This window comes from Heteronotia binoei, chromosome 8 (assembly GCF_032191835.1).
Source record: "Heteronotia binoei isolate CCM8104 ecotype False Entrance Well chromosome 8, APGP_CSIRO_Hbin_v1, whole genome shotgun sequence".
NCBI lineage: Eukaryota > Metazoa > Chordata > Lepidosauria > Squamata > Gekkonidae > Heteronotia > Heteronotia binoei.
In genome coordinates, this window is record NC_083230.1 from 17,968,728 (window position 1) to 17,976,730 (window position 8,003).

General features: G+C 47.1%; 1 pseudogene; it reads left to right on the forward strand.

Moving 5' to 3' along the window:
* Positions 1–1,274: 1,274 nt before the first annotated feature.
* On the forward strand, positions 1,275–6,439 carry LOC132575705 (uncharacterized; annotated as a pseudogene).
* The last annotated feature ends 1,564 nt before the right edge of the window (positions 6,440–8,003 follow it).

The window sequence follows — 8,003 nt, forward strand, 5'->3', positions numbered from 1 at the left end:
AAATGGAGGAGTGGGGAACCTCTTGTTGAGGGTGAAAGAGGAGAGAACAAAAGTAGGCTTGAAACTCAACATCAAAAAAACTAAGATCATGGGATTCAGCCCCATCACTCCTTGGCAAATAGAAGGGGAAGACATGGAAGTAGTGACAAACTTCACATTTCTGTGATCCAAGATCACTGCAGATGGTGACTGTAGCCATGAAATTAAAAGACGTTTGCTCCTTGGGAGGACAGCCAAGGCAAACCTAGACAGTATAATAAAAAGTACAGATATTACCCTGCCAACAAAAGTCTGTATAGTTAAAGCTATGGTATTCCCAGTAGTAATGTATGGCTGTGAGAGTTGGACTATAAGGAAGGCTGTGCCCAGAAGAATAGATGCTTTCGAGCTGTGGTGCTAGAGAAGAATCTTGAGAGTCTCTTGAACTGCAAGAAGATCAAATCAGTCAATCCTAAGGGAAATCAACCCAGACTGTTCCCTGAAAGGTCAAATGCTGAAGCTGAAGCTCAAATACTTTGGCCACCAAATGAGAAGGGAGCACCCGCTGGAGAAGTTCCTGAGGCTGGGAAAGACAGAAGGCAAAAGAAGAAGGGGATGGCAAAAGATGAGATGGCTGGACAGCGTTACTGATGTAACTAACACCAATTTGATCAGTTATTAGTAATAATAGTCCCACTTTTTTGCTGCACAGGTTTTGCACTTCCAGTGATTAGGGTTTGTTTGATTCCCAGATTGGGGTGTTTCTTGTATTTGATTTTGATCACTGGCCTAGCGGTTCAGGTATCTCTTGGATTCATGGTGCACTAGTTATGGTGTCTGACTGACTTTCATTGGGAGTGGTGGTTAGAGTCTCTGATTTGATCCCATTGGGAGTGGTGGCTAGTGGCTAGAGTGCCTCATAGTGATCTGAACAATATCGAAGAGGTTTTTACTTGCAATTTTGTTTTAAACTATATTCTCAGATAGTTTTGCAGGATGACTTCCATGAACATGGTACAGAAATGGCGCAGTGCAGCAAAAAGGCAGCCAGTGGGAAAAAAGTACCTGTGCACTTGTCCTCTGATGAAGATGATGAAGGGAATATGAGGCTATTGGTGAAAACTGAGGAATTAGAATGGGCTGTCTGGCAGCCCCAGGTTTTAACTGGGCGAGGGCCTGGTCAGGCATTTTACCTCAAGAAGGTGCCTTAGTGGGCAGCTAATCTATCTTCCATTTCTTTAGCAGCTGAAGTAGCAGCACTAGAAGCAAGCATATCAGGCAAGACATTGGGAATCATGGAAGCTAGTGTGTCAGATCTTCCAGAGTCAGCTGAGATCAGAGAACCAGCATTTTATCAGCATCCAAAGAAGAGGCCCTACTACACCAAGCCTCTGAAGGGTGCCAGCAAGTCGAGATTTCAGCACTGCTGGGGTGAGTGCCATAACATCCCAATGTACACATCCACAGGGCAGAGTGAGATGGAAGACACCTCCACAGGGCAGAGTGAGATGGAAGAAGTACAGCAAGTTAATGGCCGGTTGTCCCATATCTTATCAGAAGGACCCATCCCACCCCAGTCATATAACCCTCAAGCTAAGTCCATAGAATAGGGAGGCATTCAGAACTGATCAATGCAATTGTATAGGTTCTTGTGCCCAATTCTTCACAGTCAGTGGTGCCAGGTCTTTTAATGGGTCTGCTTTCCAAGTTATATCAACAGCAGGCACCAAACATAACCCATATGTAGAGTAGTCACTGTCACTTGGGATCACCTCTTGCCAGCCGCTAAGCTAAATATGATGTGGAGAGTTCATTGATATGTTGTTGTTACTTTTACATGATCCTTAGGTGACAGAGGTCAGTAGGAATAGAGTCAAGAAGAGAGAACATACTAAGAAGTGTCTGACTGAGAGGTCATGGGACAACTGGTTGAGTGGCTATAATATCTACATGGTAGTTCATCTTGAAAAGGCCTTAGCATTAATTAAGTACTTAGCTATTATGCAAGGATATATGCTGAATATGTGGAGCTGGTTTGATTGACATATGATGAGAATCTTAGGATGTAGGCTACACTGGACCCAGAGCTGGCTTGGGATAGGCAGAATTAATCAATCAATCAACATTTTATTTATATCCCGCCGTCCCCGCCGAGGCAGGCTCAGGGTGGCTAACAACATCAAATACAGTAAATTATACAGCAGCTGTGGTCACAGTGAATGGGCCCAGTATGGACTATATCTGGGATAAACTCTGACAGTGTCTACCACAGGCAGGGGACAGCTGGCAATTCAACTTTGGCTGCAGTTACTTCAGCCCTGGTTGCTGTACTGGGACTAATAATATAGGCCAGGGGTTCCCCAACCCCGGGTTGTGAACCAGGACCGGTCCATGGCCTGTTAGCAACCGGGCCACCTCTCCCTGCTCTCTGACCCTCCCGCTTCCGTCGCCCCCACCCTTTGCACCATCGCAATGCGCTGCTCCATCACCCCTCCAGCACGACGAGGCTTGGCTCGCTGCCACTGCCAGGGCCCATTTCCTCCCTTCCTTTCCCCAGCGCTGCACAGTGCTCGGCCCCCTCCCCTACCTGTGCGATCAGAGGAGGCTCGGAGGTCCTACCCGCTTCGACAGGCCCAGCCTGATTTGAAGTCGTTTGAAGAGCAGGCTGGAGGAGGAGGAGTTTTGCCCCTCCCTCATTTCCTGCAATGTGCTATTCAAATAACTTCGAATTAGACTTGCCCTGCCGAAGTGGCCTGAGCCTTCTCACAGCGTCCCTCTGATCGTGTGTATGGGGGGCTGGCGATGTGGCTCAGCTCTACCCGCTTCATCAGTGGTGCCCTTTCGGGATAGGGCTGGTTCCTGCTGCTGCTGGCCTGCCTGGGTGCTGATTGAGCTCAGAGCCGTTTTCCCCTCCAATCAGGTGATCGGCGGGGGGGGCGCCTTTACACAGCCCAGAGTGGAGCCCTTCTGGATATTGAAATTGACCTGGATTGGGAAGGGAGAGAAGTGGGGGGAAACTAGGCATGACACCGCGGAGGAGTGGGGAGGCAAACACATAGTTTCCCCCCCCCCGCCTCCTCCACCATCCCTTCCCCACCCCAGGTCAATTTTAGTGTCCGGAAGGGCGCTGAAAGGCAACCTTATTTGCTTTGTTTTCCCCCCTTCTCTTACTATCAGCCAGCCTTTTCTCCTTCCTTCCTTCCTTCCTTCCTTCCTTCCTTCCTTCCTTCCTTCCTTCCTTCCTTCCTTCCTTCCTTCCTTCCTTCCTCCCTCCCTCCCTCCCTCCCTCCCTCCCTCCCATTGCTAATCTGAGTAGACCAGAGGGTGGGGGAAAGAAGCTTGAAATGCCCTGCCATTTCATGTTTTCCCAGGCTGCCACTTCATGCTTTCCCAGGCTGAGAGCATTTTATATTTTTAGTTTTCTGCTCTGTGATCCTTGTGCTTTTTCTTGATGTTTTATTTTTAAAATGGCATTGCAAAATCCCACTATTCTCCTACCATTCCTAAACAAAATATTGCAAGAATTTTAAGTATGTTTGCACATCATTTCCTGTCTCCTGGCTCCACCCCCAAAGTCTCTGGGCTCCATCCCCAAATTTTAGTGGGCCACAAAGGAGAAGTGTAAAAATAACCAGGCCATGGGGGGGGGGGGGAGTTTGGGAAACCCTAATATATAGGCAAATGCACGAATAAGGCATGTACTTTCCATTACACATATAATTAGTGCAGTCAGGGTCATAATGGTGCAACATCGAGCTGTATTGGAAACATGTGGAAGAGAACTGTAATCACGAGGAGTTAGTTGATGTGTCTCATTTCTCTCACATGCTTTCTGGAAAGTATGCTGATTTATGGTGGTATTTTGCTTATATAACGGGAATGTGTTATCTGTAAAACATAACTTGTTTTTCTGTTCCCCTTGTAATGGCTGAGTACCAGGTGTAGGCATTTGGGAGGGTCCCAGATTGATTAGGCTGTTTACAGCAGGTGTTGGCTCAGGGGCCAGGTAATAGGAATGAAATGTTTAACTTAATGATAAAAGCCAGAGGTTGAAGCTTAGAATTTGGAGCTTCAACACAGATCAGGCTGCCGGATGCTGTGTGACTGACTTGGCCAAGGGGGGTCTCTCTCGCTGCTCTACCGGGGCTCCCAGCAGCTGAAGGGGAGATATATACTTATGAGGTATATGTTATTCTGTTTGCCTGTTGACTTTACCACTGCTGAATAAAGCATAACTTTTTCTTTATCTGCTGGCGTCCTTATTGCCTCTGAATCCAAAAAGAACCCCTGCTTTTGGCAGAACATTTTGGCATCGTCGGCAGGATTCGGAGACAATGCCCTGGTGGGAAAGGAAGGGTGCCGAGCAAGAAGACAGCCAGAGCCACATCCCTGGTTGGCCCAGCACAAGTGTTTGGGGGCCAGTGGCTCAAATTTTGAACCGGTTGACCCCTCCAGTGTCATGGGAATCTGAGATGGCTGAGTTTGGAGGGCCCACCCTTATTGCGGTACTGAAATGTTTGCAGTTAATGGAAGTGGGGGAGGAAAAGGAGCAGAAAGCCATGATGGGATTTAGATGGATCCTTCTCACAGTGCTCCGAAATGTGTGGGAACAATTAGAAACTTCTCAGCGGAAGATGCGGTGGCAAACTGAGGAGATCTCTGCCTTTAAGGATCAGCAGGCTATTTTGAGGGAGGCGCTGGAAAGTGCCCAAGGAAGGGGGGAGTTGGCTGATATTTTGGTGTCAGGACCAAAGGAGGAAGAGGTACAGCAGGGATGAAGTACGTTAGTTGAACATGGTCCCGGGGGGTGGGAAGTCAATCCAAAAAAGATTCAGGGACCTGCCCAACAAGTGCAATTTCTAGGGGTGGTCTGGGCTGGACTGGTATGACATATACCAGACAAGGTTCTGACTATGATTGCTACCTTGAAAGCCCCTACCTCAAAAACTGAGGCTCAATATCTGGTGGGACTAATGGGATACTGGAGGCAACACATACCTCACCTAGCTCAAATACTTAGACCTGTTTATCATGTGACACGCAAGAAAGCTAGGTTCGAATGGGGAGAACTACAAGAGAAAGCATTGTCTGATGCTAAAGGTGCTGTAGCTGCTGCTATGCCCTTAGGACCTTACGTTAAAGGGCAATCTTTTGAGCTACAAGTCTCTACAAATAAAGAGACAGCTGTGTGGAGTTTATGGCAAAAAGGACTCAGAGGAAGACGAGTTCCTTTAGGGTTCTGATCCCATAAATTACCAAATGCTAATTATACACCTTTTGAAAAACAACTCTTAGCCTGCTATTGGGCTTTGGTTGATACAGAAAGATGGACAGGACAAGATCATGTGGTATTGAGACCTGCCATCCCAATCATGACGTGGGTAAAGGATGAATCTGCAAGCCCCAGGGTGGGAAGAGCTCAGCAATCTTCTATCATCAAATGGAAGTGGTATATTGCAGAACGAGCCAAAGCTGGACCCCAAAGGGTTAATGCACTGCAGGAACAAGTTCTAGCTGTGACTCCTACTGGAGAAGAAATACAGGAAAGTTTTATCACTGAACTTGAGAAGTCCTCAGTGCAAGAGCCCCCTCCTTATGAGCAGGTCTCCCATAAGGAAGTCTGGTTTACAGATGAGTCTGCACGATGTCAAGGAAATGAGAGAACGTGGCGTGCAGCTGCTGTTCATCCTAGGAAACAGATCACCCTCACCCGTGGGGGTAGAGGCAAATCCAATCAGTATGCTGAACTGATGGCAGTATTAATGGTTATTGTAATGTACTGGGATCGGCGCAGTAAGAGACCAGAGTCGGAGAGTGATTTCAGCAAGCTTTACTTCAGGAACACACACACAGACTGAGCTCTGTTCAAACTTCCCACTCCTTTATACAATTCTTCCCCCCTTCTGATTGGTCCTTAACTATCTACATGGATTGGCTATTTACAGGGCCCTAAGGGCCTATCAGGGTACAGTATGAGCCTGGATGTTGATTGGCTAATGTTTCAATCCTTCCCCTGATTGGGCACGCTTAGGCCTTCTCTGGAACCCTGGTGTGGAGTTCAAGCTCTGGCTTGTTCGGCTTCCCTCCAAAAGTAACAGTTCCCTCCAAAAGTAACAGTTCTCCCATTTGAGCCTAGGACACAACAGTTATTGAGCATGCTGTGGATCAAAAAGCAGATGCAGTGTACATTTATACTGACTCGTGGGCTGTATGTAAAGGGTTAACAGTGTGGTTCCCTAAATGGAAAAAGGATAAATTTTGTATCCATAATCGGCCATTATGGGGACAGGAGCTCTGGATGCAATTAGATCGAATGCTCCAGAAGCTCAATGTGTATGCTGGGCATGTCTCAGGAACACCTGAAGCCTTGTATAATCAAGCTGCAGATCAGCTAGCTAAGGTGCGGGCAGCTGTACCAGATCAAGACCCAGAGGAGGAAGAGCTGCTAGGAGGCTCATGAGAAAGCTGGACATTTGGGTACCAAAGCCACAAGGGAATGGGCAATGAGACGGGATATCCCATGTTCGGTGAGTGCAGCTGCTACAGCAGTTGCCAACTGCCAGTTATGTGCACAGATAAAGCAAATGCCTTTATCCAAAACATCCATGGGAAAGTTACATCGAGGAAGCAGCCCTGGGCAGATCTGACAGGTAGATTACATTGGGCCTCTACCTAAAAGTGGAAGGTAGCAGTACGTACTAACAATGGTGGACACATACTCTGGTTACCTTTTAACCTACCCGTGTGCTCGAGCAACACAGCAAAGCACTATTAAGGTGGTTAGAGCTATTAAGCAGAAGGTACGGTGCCCTTATTCAAATCCAAAGTGACAAGGGTGGCCATTTCCTAGGAGGAGAGGTGAAGGATTGGGCGAATGAATGGAATATCCAATGGGTTTATCATATTCCACATCATCCCCAAGCATCTGGTCTAGTAGAACATTTAAATGGGTTGTTAAAACAAAAGCTCAAGCAACTGACCCTCAGTCATACCTTGAAAGGATGGGGAAGTGTATTAGAGCAAGCAGAATGAATTAAATAACCATCCTGTGTGTGCTGGTCAAACTTCTTTACAGCGAATGATCAGCCTGCCAACTCCAACACCAGTAGAACACCTGAAGGTGTGGAAAATTCAGCCATATGGTAAGCTGTCTCTCCAGGCAATGCTGGATAGTGCAGGGGCAGATCTCAACCCCTGAGGATGTGATGATACCAGCTGAAGAGCAGGTAATCATACCCTTAAGTATTGGGATCACAGTCCCCCATGGCATCTATGGGTGAATTGCCCCGCGATCGGGCTTAGCCCTAAAAAGCATGCAAATATTAGGAGGGGTGGTGGATGCTGATTTCCAAAGAGAGGTAAAGGTGCTTCTCCATAATACTGGTGTTAAAGAGGTAGCCCTCCTGGCAAGACAACGAATAGCACAACTTATTTGTGAGAAAATAAGTTTGCCAAGCATTCAGGAAACAGGATGTCCATTTCAACCCACAATTAGAGGGGGGAAAGGATTTGGGTCCACAGACACTACCTTCATAGCTGGACAGAAGGAAACACAGAGTGAGTATAAATGGGCAATCTTCGCAGTGGAAGACGGTAAGCAGTAAGGTGCCGCAGGGCTCAGTACTGGGTCCCATGCTCTTTAACTTGTTCATAAACGATTTGGAGTTGAGAGTAAGCAGTGAGGTGGCTAAGTTTGCAGATGACACTAAATTGTTCAGGGTGCTAAGAACCTGAGAGGATTGTGAGGCACTCCAAAGGGATCTGTTGAGGCTGGGTGAGTGGGCGTCAACATGGCAGATGAGGTTCAATGTGGCCAAGTGCAACATAATGCACATTGGGGCCAAAAATCCCAGCTACAAATATAAGGTGATGGGTTGTGAACTGGCAGAGACTGACCAAGAGAGAGATCTTGGGGTCATGGTAGATAACTCACTGAAAATGTTAAGACAGTGTGCGATTACAATAAAAAAAGGCCAACACCGTGCTGGAAATTATTAGGAAGGGAACTGAAAACAAATCAGCCA